Source organism: Aethalodelphis obliquidens, unplaced genomic scaffold (assembly GCF_003676395.1).
Source record: "Aethalodelphis obliquidens isolate GAN/ISIS:26980383/991018 unplaced genomic scaffold, ASM367639v1 scaffold61, whole genome shotgun sequence".
In the NCBI taxonomy this organism is placed as follows: domain Eukaryota; kingdom Metazoa; phylum Chordata; class Mammalia; order Artiodactyla; family Delphinidae; genus Aethalodelphis; species Aethalodelphis obliquidens.
The window spans coordinates 9,927,313-9,939,840 of record NW_020838005.1 but is presented as its reverse complement, the minus strand read 5'-3'; the positions used below and the strand labels follow the sequence as shown (position 1 = coordinate 9,939,840).

Here is a 12,528-nt window from a genome sequence, read left to right as displayed (position 1 = left end):
AGCCTTGCCCCCTGAGATGTATCATCTGAAGACCACATTGTTATACAAAGAAAATGAATTTCCCTTTGACTGACAGATGTTTGAGTGAATGTGTAGCTTTAACATTTCCTATCTATAGTCTTAAAAGGGGCCGAATCTAAAAGTTCACCATTAAAAATAGCTACCAAAAAATTACAGAAAAGAAGCCTCAGGTGTGTGCCTACATCTCACTTAGGGCATTTAAATTTAAAAATAAAAATTTGTTAAAGAAAGTGAAGACTATTATGCACTGTGATTTTTTTTGTTATTGAATAGGATTTACGGAGTGGCCTATAAGTCCAGTTAACACCAAAGAATATATAAGATCAAAAGACCTTTTCTAGCTAGTTTGACCACTCATGGGAGAGAGACTTAGATCTTTTAAAAGTTTCTCCAGGTTAGGACACGGGTTCGAGCCCTGGTCCGGGAGGATCCCACATGCCGTGGAGTGGCTGGGCCCATGCACCACAACTGCTGAGCCTGCGCTCTAGAGCCCGCGAGCCACAGGTACTGAAGCCCGCGTGCCTAGAGCCTGTGCTCCGCAACAAGAGAAGCCACCGCACTGAGAAGCCGGTGCACCACAACAAAGAGTAGCCCCCGCTCGCCACAACTAGAGAAAGCCTGCACACAGCAGCGAAGACCCAATGCAGCCAAAAATAAATAAAATAAAATATATAAATTTATTTAAAAAAAAAAGTTTCCTCAGGTTAGATGGCTAATGGCTAATTGTGGCAATGTTTATTGAAAATACCAGTGTCTCTTTTGTTAACTTACATGTAACATGGGTAAAACTATGTTCATTTCACAGTGTTGCATCAAAAAATATATATAAAAATTTTTAACATAGTACTTTGTACTTAGTGGATGCTCAAGAATTAGCTGGTATACAAATGAAATTTCTCACTGACTCATTTACTTACCATTTAGTTTGTAAAAGCAAGTGACATTTTCTCCTAAGAAATCAAAACAAAATCAGACAAGACTCAGTATTGATTTTTTTTTGATGCCAAAAGTGAAACACTTAAAAATGTTTGTTTCTCTCCCTTAAAATTGAAGAGATTTTTAGTCTGGTTCTCGAGCATAAAATTCCTTATCAGTCCCTAGCTGTTTGATCTTAACTGTGGGCTCTACTGAGGCTAATGCCACTGTGGCAGAAACTAGAAGCTTTTCTAAAAAAAATGTTTTCACTTCTATTTGAGGTATTACTGAAATATATATATTATTTTTCAGATTCTTTTCCACTCTAGGTTATTGCAAGATACTGAGTATAGTTCCCTATGCAATACAGTAAATCCTTGTTGCTTATCTATTTTATATACAGTGGTGTGTATATGTTAATCCCAAACTCCTAATTTATCCCTCCGCCACCCTCTTTCCCACTTTGGTAACCGTAAATTTGTTTTCTATATCTGTGAGTCTGTGTCTGTTTTGTAAATAAGTTCATTTGTGTCATATTTTAGATTCTACATATAAGTGATATCATTTTATATTTGCCTTTTTCTAACTTCATTTTGTATGATAACCTCTAGGGCCATCCATGTTGCTTCAAATGGCATTATTTCGTTTCTTTTTATGGCTGAGTAATATTCCATTCTATATATGTACCACATCTTCTTTATCCATTCATCTGCTGATGGGCATTTAGGTTGCTTCCATGTCTTGGCTGTTATAAACAGTGCTGCTATGAACATCGGGATGGCTATCTTTTTGAATTAGAGTTTTCATCTTTTCTAGATATATGCCCAGGAGTAGGATTGCTGGATCATATGGTAACTCTATTTTTACTTTTGTATGTGGCATTTTAAAGCAGGAAAGAAAATGACAAATTATTCATTAAATGTCATTCCTACAGCACCTGTGTGTTTAAAAATAAAGGTGATTCTTTTCTCACTTCTCACACCAGAACATGTTCCAGATGGTTCAAAAATTTTAATGAATAAAACAAAACAAAATGTTAGTAAAACTCTGAATTCATGAATGAATTTTAAAAATAATAGTGGAGTAGGAAAGGGTTTACTTATAAATATAATGCATAATAAGAAACTATTAAAAAAAGTAAAATAATCTGGGTGGAAAAAATCTTATCTTAGATTTATTTTGATCCACTCTAAGTCTCTTTTAATTGGTGCAATTAGGCCATTGACATTCAAAGTGATTATTTATATAGTTTTGATTAATCTCTACCTTATTCATTACTGTTTTCTATTTGTCATCCTTGTTCCATGTCTATCTTCCACTTTTTTTTTGTCTTTTGTGCATTAAACTGAGGTTTTTATACGATTTTGTTTTTCTCCACGTCTTAGCATATCAGTTACGCTTTTTTTTTTTTTTTTACTTTTTTGTAGTGGTTGCCCTAGAGTTTGCAATATGCATTTACAGCTAATCCAAGTCTATTTTTTTTTAATTTTATTTTATTTTATTTATTTATTTATTTTTTAAACATCTTTATTGGAGTATAATTGCTTTACAATGGTATGTTAGTTTCAGCTTCACAACAAAATGAATCAGTTATATATATACATATGTTCCCATATCTCTTCCCGCTTGCGTCTCCCTCCCTCCCACCCTCCCTATCCCACCCCTCCAGGCGGTCACAAAGCACCGAGCTGATCTCCCTGTGCTATGCGGCTGCTTCCCACTAGCTATCTACCTTACGTTTGGTAGTGTATATATGTCCATGCCTCTTTATCGCTTTGTCACCGTTAACCCTTTCCCCTCCCCATAGCCTCAAGTCCAATATACAATGGAATATTACTCAGCCATAAAAAGAGACGAAATTGAGCTATTTGTAATGAGGTGGATAGACCTAGAGTCTGTCATACAGAGTGAAGTAAGTCAGGAAGAGAGAGACAAATACCGTATGCTAACACATATATATGGAATTTAAGAAAAAAAAAATGTCATGAAAAACCTAGGGGTGAAACAGGAATAAAGACACAGACTTACCAAGTCTATTTTTAAATAACACTATAGCACTTCACAGGTAGTGTGAGTACCTTAAAATAACAAAATGATCCTAAATAGTAATTCCTTCCTCCTATCTCATCTGTCATTGCTTTCATCCATTCCACTTTTTTATAAGCATACATGAGTGTGTGTACATGTATATATATATAAAATATATATACACAAATACTACATAAGCATACATGACTGTGTGTATATATGTAATATATAGAGAAATAATATAATACATAAGCATATATAATCTATTACATTGTTGATTTTATACATTGAATAAACTGATATATTAAGAATAAGAAAAATTAAAAGTGTTAGTTTTTCTTTTTGAAATAAGAACATTAATTTTTTTTCTAACATCTTTATTGGAGTATAATTGCTTTACAATGGTGTGTTAGTTTCTGCTGTATAACAAAGTGAATCAGCTATACGTATACATATATCCCCAATCCCCTCCCTCTTGCATCTCTGCCCACCTTCCCTATCCCACCCAATCTAGGTTGTCACAAGGCAGCAAGCTGGTCTCCCTGTGCTATGCGGCTGGCTGCTTCCCACTAGCTATCTATTTTACATTTGGTAGTGTATATATGTCCATGCCACTCTCTCACTTCGTCCCAGCTAAACCTTTTCCCTCCCCATGTCCTCAACTTCATTCTCTACTTCGGCATCTTTATTCCTGTCCTGCCCCTAGGTTCTTCAGAAACCTTTTTTATTAGATTCCATATATATGTGTTAGCATACGGTATTTGTTTTTCTCTTTCTGACTTACTTCACTCTGTATGACAGACTCTGGGTCCATCCACCTCACTACAAATAACTCAATTTCATTTCCTTTTATGCCTGAGTAATATTCCATTGTATGTATGTGCCACATCTTCTTTATCCATTCACCTGTCGATGGATGCTTAGGTTACTTCCATGTCCTGGCTAGGGTAAATAGTGCTGCAATGAACATAGCGGTACATGACTCTCTTTGAATTATGGTTTTCTCAGGGTATATGCCCAGTAGTGGGATTGCTGGGTCATATGGTAGTTGTATTTTTAGTTTTTTTAAGGAACCTCCATACTGTTCTCCATAGTGGCTGTATCACTTTACATTCCCACCAACAGTGCAAGAGGGTTCCCTTTTCTCCACACCCTCTCCAGCATTTATTGCTTGTAGATTTTTTGATGATGGCCATTCTGACCGGTGTGAGGTGATACCTCACTGTAGTTTTGATTTGCATTTCTCTAATGATTAGTGATGTTGAGCATCCTTTCATGTGTTTGTTGGCAGTCCGTATATCTTCTTTAGAGAAATGTCTGTTTAGGTCTTCTGCCTATTTTTGGATTGGGTTGTTTGTGTTTTTGATATTGAGCTGCATGAGCTGCTTATATATTTTGGAGATTAATCCTTTGTCTGTTGCTTCGTTTGCAAATATTTGCTCCCATTCTAAGGGTTGTCTTTTCATCTTGTTTATGGTTCCCTTTGCTGTGCAAAAGCTTTTAAGTTTCATTAGGTCCCATTTGTTTATTTTTGCTTTTATTTCCATTTCTGTAGGAGGTGGGTCAAAAAGGATCTTGCTGTGATTTATGTCGTAGTCTGTTCGGCCTATGTTTTCCTCTAAGAGTTTTAAAGTGTCTGGCCTTACATTTAGGTCTTTAATCCATTTTGAGTTTATTTTTCTGTATGGTGTTAGGGAGTGTTCTAATTTCATTCTTTTACATGTAACTGTCCAGTTTTCCCAGCATCACTAGTTGAAGAGGCTGTCTTTTTTCCACTGTACATTCTTGCCTCCTTTTTCAAAGATAAGGTGACCATATGTGCATGGGTTTATCTCTGGGCTTTCTATCCTGTTCCATTGATCTATATTTCTTTTTTTGTGCCAGTAGCATACTGTTTTGATTACTGTAGCTTTGTAATATAGTCTGAAGTCAGGGAGGCTGATTTCTCCAGCTCCATTTTTCTCTCTCAAGATTTCTTTGGCTGTTCAGGTTCTTTCTGTTTCCATACAAATTGTGAAATTTTTTGTTCTCTTTCTATGAAAAATGCCATTGGTAGTGTGACAGGGATTGCATTGAACCTGTAGATTGCTTTGGGTAGTATAGGCATTTTCACTGTGTTATTCTTCCAGTCCAAGAATACGGTATATTTTTCCATCTGTTTGTGTAATCTTTGATTTATTTCATCAGTGTCTTATAGTTTTCTGCATACATGTCTTCTGTCTCCTTAGGTAGGATTATTCCTAGGTATTTTGTTCTTTTTGTTGCAGTGGTAAATGGGAGTGTTTCCTTAGTTTCTCTTTCAGATTTTTCATCATTAGTGTATAGGAATGCAAGAGATTTCTGTGCCTTAATTTTGTATCCTGCTACTTTACCAAATTCATTGATTAGCTCTAGTAGTTTTCTGGTAGCATCTTTAGGATTCTCTATGTATAGTATCATGTCATCTGCAAACAGTGACACTTTTACTTCTTCTTTTCCAATTTGGATTCCTTTTATTTCTTTTTCTTCTCTGATTGCTGTGGCTAAAAATTCCAAAACTATGTTGAATAATAATGGTGAGAGTGGGTAACCTTGTCTTGTTCCTGATCTTAGTGAAAATGGTTTCAGTTTTTCACCATTGAGAACGATGTTGGCTGTGGGTTTGTCATATATGACCTTTATTATGTTGAGGTAAGTTCCATCTGTGCCTACTTTTGGGAGAGTTTTTATCATAAATGGGTGTTGAATCGTGTCGAAAGCTTTTTCTACATCTATTGAGATGACCATATGGTTTTTCTCCTTCAATTTGTTAATATGGTTTATCACATTGATTGATTTGCATATATTGAAGAATCCTTTCATCCCTGGGGTAAACCCCACTTGATCATGATGTATGATCCTGTTAATGTGCTGTTGGATTCTGTTTGCTAGTACTTTGTTGAGGATTTTTGCATCTATGTTCATCTGTGATATTGGCCTGTAGTTTTCTTTCTTTGTGACATCTTTGCCTGGTTTGGTATCAGGGTGATGGTGGCCTCGTAGAATGAGTTTGGGAGTGTTCTTCCTTCTGCTGTGTTTTGGAAGAGTTTGAGAAGGATAGGTGTTAGCTCTTCTCTAAATGTTTCATAAAATTCACCTGTGAAGCCATCTGATCCTGGGCTTTTGTTTCTTTGAACATTTTTAATCACAGTTTCAATTTCAGTGCTTGTGATTGATCTGTTTATATTTTCTGTTACTTCCTGGTCATTCTCAGAAGGTTATGCTTTTCTAAGAATTTGTCCATTTCTTCCATTTGTCCAGATCATTGGCATATAGTTGCTTATAGTAATCTCTCATGATCCTTTGTATTTCTGCAGTATCAGTTGTTACTTTTCCTTTTTCAATTCTAATTCTGTTGATTTGACTCTTCTGCCTTTTTTTCTTGATGAGTCTGGCTAATGGTGTATCAATTTTTTCTTCTCAAAGAACCAGTATTTAGTTTTATTAATCTTTGCTATTGTTGCCTTCACTTCTTTTTCATTTACTTCTGCTCTGATCTTTATGATTTGTTTCCTTTGGCTAACTTTGGGGCAGTTTTTTGTTCTTCTATCTCTAATTGCTTTAGGTGTAAGTTTAGGTGGTTTATGAGATTTCAATTTTCTTAAATTTACAAAAGCTTGATTTGTGACCCAAGATATGATCTATCATGGAGCACTTGAGAAGAAAGTGTATTCTGTTGTTTTTGGATGGAATGTCCTATAAATATCAATTAAGTCCATCTTGTTTAATGTGTCATTTAAAGCTTGTGTTTCCTTATTTATTTTCATTTTGGATGATCTATCCATTGGTGAAAGTGGGGTGTTAAAGTCCCCTACTATTATTGTGTTCCTGTCGATTTCCCCTTTTATGGCTGCTAGCATTTGCCTTATGTACTGAGGTGCTCCTATATTGGGTGCATAAATATTTACAATTGTTATATCTTCTTGGATTGATCCCTTGATCATTATGTAGTGTCCTTCTTTGTATCTTGTAACATTCTTTATTTTAAAGTCTATTTTGTTTGATATGAGAATTACTACTCCAGCTTTCTTTTGATTTCCATTTGCATGGAATATCTTTTCCCATCCCCTCACCCTCAGTCTGTATGTGTCCCTAGGTCTGAAGTGGGTCTCTTGTAGACAGCTTATATACAGGTCTTGTTTTTGTATCCATTCAGCCAGTCTCTGTCTTTTGGTTGGAGCATTTAATCCATTTACATTTAAGTAAGTATTGATATGTATGTTCTCGTTACCATTTTCTTAATTGTTTTGGGTTTATTATTGTAGATCTTTTCCTTCTCTTGTGTTTCCTGCCTAGAGAAGTTCCTTTAGCATTTCTTTTAAAGCTAGTTTGGTGGTGCCAAATTGTCTTACCTTTTGCTTGTCTGTAAAGGTTTTAATTTCTCTGTCAAAACTGAATGAGATCCTTGCTGGGTGGAGTAATCTTGGTTGTAGGTTTTTCCCTTTTATCATTTTAAATACGTCCTGCCACTCCCTTCTGGCTTGCAGAGTTTCTGCTGAAAGATCAGCTGTTAACCTTATGGGGATTCCCTTGTATGTTATTTGTTGTTTTTCCCTTGTTGCTTTTAATATTTTTTCTTTGTATTTAATTTTTGATAGTTTGATTAATATGTGTCTTGGCATGTTTCTCCTTGGATTTATCCTGTATGGCACTCTGTGCTTCCTGGAGTTGATAGAGTATTTTGTTTCCCATATTAGGGAAGTTTTCAACTATAATCTCTTCAAATATTTTCTCAGTCCCTTTCTTTTTCTCTTCTTCTTCTGGGACCCTTATAATTTGAATGTTGGTGCAATTAATGTTGTCCCAGAGGTCTCTGTGACTGTCCTCAATTCTTTTCATTCTTTTTTTCTTTATTGTGCTCTGTAGTAGTTATTTCCACTATTTTATCTTCCAGGTCACTTATCTGTTCTTCTGCCTCAGTTATTATGTTATTGATTCCTTCTAGAGGATTTTAAATTTCATTTATTGCATTTTACATCATTGTTTGTTTGCTCTTTAGTTCTTCTAGGTCCTTGTTAAACGTTTCTTGTATTTTCTCCATTCTGTTTACGAGATTTTGGATCATCTTTACTATCATTACTCTGAATTCTTTTTCAGGTAGACTGCCTATTTCCTCTTCATTTGTTAGGTCTGGTGGGTTTTTACCTTGCTCCTTCATCTGCTGTGTGTTTCTCTGTCTTCTCATTTTGCTTAACTTACTGTTTGGGGGGTTTCCTTTTTGCAAGCTGCAGGTTCATAGCCCCATTGTTTTTGATGTCCACCCACAGTGTGTATGGTTGGTTCAGTGGGTTGTGCAGGCTTCCTGGTGGAGGGGACTGGTGCCTTTTTTCTGGTGGATGAGGCTGGATTTTGTCTTTCTGGTGGGAAGGACCACGTCTGGTGGTGTTTTTTTGGGATGTCTGTGAACTTAGTATGATTTTAGGCAGCCTGTCTGCTAATGGGTGGGGTTGTGTTCCTATATTGCTAGTTGTTTGGCATGTGGTGTCCAGCACTGGAGCTTCCTGGTCATTGATTGGAGCTGGGTGTTAGCATTGAGATGGAGATCTCTGGGAGAGCTCTCACCGATTGATATTACATGGAGTCAGGAGGTCTCTGGTTGTCCAGTGTTGTGAACTCGGTTCTCCCACCTCAGAGGCTCAGGCCTGACACACGGCCAGAGTATCAAGACCCTGTCAGCCACACAGCTCCGAAGAAAAGGGAGGAAAAAAAAGCAAGGAGGAATAAAAATAAAATTAAATTAAAAAGTTATTAAAATAAAAAAAGTATTAAAATAAAGTTTAAAAAAGTAATTAAAAAAATGAAGAGAGCAACCACACCAATAAACAAATCCAGCAGTGATAACCAGCATTAAAAAGTAAACTAAGATAAACATAAAACCAGAAACAAATTAGATGCAGAAAGCAAACCCCCAGTCTACTCCCAGTTGCTCCCAAAGTCCACCCCCTCAATTTTGGGATGATTCGTTGTCTATTCAGGTATTCCACACTGCTGGGTACATCAAGTTGATTGTGGAGATTTAATCCGCTGCTCCTGAGGCTGCTGGGAGAGATTTCCCTTTCTCTTCTTTGTTCACACAGCTCCTGGGGTTCAGCTTTGGGTTTTGCCCCACGTCTGTGTGTAGGTCACCTAAGGGCGTCTGTTCTTCACTCAGACAGGATGGGGTTAAAGGAGCAGCTGATTACGGGGCTCTGGCTCACTCAGGCCAGGGGGAGGGAGGGGTACGGGGTGCGGGGTGAGCCTGCGGCGGCAGAGGCCAGCATGATGTTGCACCAGCCTGAGGTGCACTGTGTGTTCTCCCGGGAAAGTTGTCCCTGGATCACAGGACCCTGGCAGTGGCGAGCTGCACAGGCTCCCAGGAGGGGAGGTGTGGTTAGTGACCTGTGCTCGCACACAGGCTTCTTGGTGGCGGCAGCAGCAGCCTTAGCGTCTCATGCCCGTCTCTGGGGTCCGCGCTTTTAGCCGCGGCTCACGCCCGTCTCTGGAGCTCGTTCAGGTGGTGCTCTGGATCCCCTCTCCTCGTGCACCCTGAAACAGTGGTCTCTTGCCCCTTCGGCAGGTCCAGACTTTTTCCCGGACTCCCTCCCGGCTAGCCGTGGCGCACTAACCCCCTTCAGGCTGTGTTCACGCCGCCAACCCCAGTCCTCTCCCTGCTCTCCGACCAAAGCCCGAGCCTCAGCTCCCAGCACCGCCCGCCCCGGCGGGTGAGCAGGCAAGCCTCTCGGGGTGGTGAGTGCTGGTCAGCACTGATCCTCTGCGGGATTCTCTGTGCTTTGCCCTCTGCACCCCTGTTGCTGTGCTCTTCTCAGCAGCTCCGAAGCTTCCCCCTCCGCCACCCGCAGTCTCCGCCCACAAAGGGGCTCTTGGGTGTGGAAACCTTTCCTCCTTCACAGCTCCCTCCCACTGGTGCAGGTCCCATCCCCATTCTTTTGTCTCTGTTTTTTCTTTTGCTCTACCCAGGTACGTGGGGAGTTTCTTGCCTTTTGGGAGTTCTGAGGTCTTCTGCCAGCGTCCAGTAGGTGTCCTGTAGGAGTTGTTCCACGTGTAGTTGTATTTCTGGTGTATCTGTGGGGAGGAAGGTGATCTCTGCTCTTACTTTTCCGCCATCTTGAAGGTCCTCTCTCAGGGTGTTAGTTTTTATTTTATCTTCCCTTATGCTTTCTTCAGTGCTCTTCCTTTATGTAGATCCAGGTTTCTGACCTATATCATTTACTTCTTTTTAAAGAACTTTTTTAAAAACATTTCTCACAAGGCAGGTCTAATAGGAACAAATTCTGTCAATTTTTGTTTGTCTGAGATGACTTTACTTCTCCTTCAGTTTTGCAGGTTAGTTTCACAGGGTATGGAGTTCTACGTGGGGAGGTTTTTTCTCTCAATTCTTTAACTCTTTCACTCCACTCTCTTCTTGCTTACATGGCTTCTGAAGAGAAGTTGGGTATAATTCTTATCTTTGTTCCTCTGTAGGTAAGGAGTATTTCCTCTGTTTTCTTTTGAGATTTTTTCTTTATCTTTGATTTTCTACCGTTTGAAAATGATATGCCTCTGTGTAGTGTTTTGGTAATTTGTCCTGCATTGTGTTCTCTGAGCTTCTTGGATCTGTGGTTTGGGGCCTTGGATTTGTGGTTTCCTCATTTGGGGAAATTTTTCTGTCAATGTTTTTTCAAATAGTCTGTTCCTTCCTCTCTTCTCCTTCTGTTGTTCCCATTATGTATATGTTACATCTTTTGTAGTTATCCCATGCCCTTGGATATTCCGCTCTACTTTCTTAAGTTTTTGTTCTATTTGCTCTTTGAATTTTGAAGATTCTATGGATAAATCCTCTGGCTCTGAGAATCTTTGCTCATCTGTATCCACTTCTACTCATAAACCCATCAGAAGTATTCTTCATTTCTTTTAAGGTGTTTTTTTATCATCTATTTTTGGTTCTTTTTTAGGATTTCCATCTCCCTGCTGACCTTGCCCATCTGTTCTTGCACGTTCTCTACTCTTCTGTTAGGACCCTTAGTATATTAACCAGAGTTATTTAAAATTCCCAGTCTGATAATTCTTACATCCCTGCTGTGTCTGTTTCTGATGCTTTCTCCATCTCTCCCGTCTCTTTGAGTTGTGATTTTGCCTTTTGGCATGCCTTGTGATTTTTTCCTTGATAGCTGGATATGATGAACCAGATGAAAGAAATTTCTGGAAATAAGCCTTTCATGATGTGGTGTAGAGGTGTGGTGGGAGGGCAGTGCCCACAGTTTCGTGATTAGACCTCAGACTTCTGGTGACCCTGGGCTTCTGAACTGTGAATTTTTCAGCAGTTTCTCAGGATTTTTCTCCGCACCTGGGCAGAATGGTTAGAGGCGGCTAGAGTCAGGAATTTCCCTTCTCTTGGGTCAGTTCGGCTCCACAGGATACACCAGAGCAGGTGGGGCTCTGGTTAACTAGTTTCCCCTGAGGGCAGGCCTTACTGAGAACACCAGGGTGCTCTGACGTATTTCACAATGGTTCCTTCTCTCCTTCTCCTGCCAGGAGCTCAAGGGAATTTTTCTTCAGTACTTACTCTGGGAACTTGGTTGAGCTCCCAGAGATAAATCTCAATAAAATTGGAGCCTCTCTATGACTGGTTCTTCTAGAAGGTTTTTACTTCTCTGACTTGTCTGCTCAGAGCTCCCAGCAATTTGTCAATTATAGTTCAGGTTTTCCTACCCTGGCACTGGTTCCTGGTGTTTGTACTCATGAGCCCCTACTCTGGTAAGCCTTAGCTCCTGTACTCCGCCGTCTGTCTCTGTTGCCCCGTGTCCTCTCCTCTCTTCTGGATCCAAGAAGAGCTGTTGGTTTTTTCAGTGTGTTCAGCTTTGTACTGGTTGTCAAGACAGAGTGGAAACTTCCAACTCCTTACCTGCAGAACCAGAAAACAGAAGCCTTAAATTAGATTTAAATTAAAAAAACCTACAAAATATTTACAATGTACGTAATTAAGAAAGCTTTAGCAAACATAATATGTAAATTGTTCTTAAACTGTTTTTTAAAATCTCCGAACAATCATTTTACAGTGTAAGAAATACAAATGATAAGTGTATGAAAAATTAATTTTATTATTAGTCAAGAGAAGGCAAGTGTGTGACTAATACATATTTTTACCAGTAAATTTCAAAATAATATCTAATGCTTCTGGGGACGTGTGAAAACTATCTACTCACTCTAAAGGTAGTCTGGGAATTTTATTTGTAAAATAAAATTTACACCCCGCCACCACTTCCAAGTATACCTAACTAGGAATATTAAGCAAATATGTTTATTTTAACGTTGTTTATAATATGTAAAATTGGAAATAATTTTAAAATATATCTTCAGCAGCATAGTGTAAATTGGGATGCAATGAAATAATATCAACTAGCAGAACTCAGTGAAGTGATGGCTTTTATACAATTATGTTGGAGAAAGTCAAATTATAAGGCAGTATGTATATTAGAATCTGTATACAGATGTTAGCAAACATACACGTAAACTCTTAGCAGTGGTTTTCTCTGAGAGATAAGATTATACTTTTTACTTCTGTGTTGC

At 38.5% G+C, this 12,528-nt stretch overlaps 1 protein-coding gene across 1 annotated transcript in view; it reads left to right on the top strand.

Moving 5' to 3' along the window:
• Nucleotides 1–12,528, top strand: part of GALNTL6 (polypeptide N-acetylgalactosaminyltransferase like 6) — a 1,148,431-nt gene that overhangs the window by 472,446 nt on the left and 663,457 nt on the right. The window lies entirely within an intron of this gene.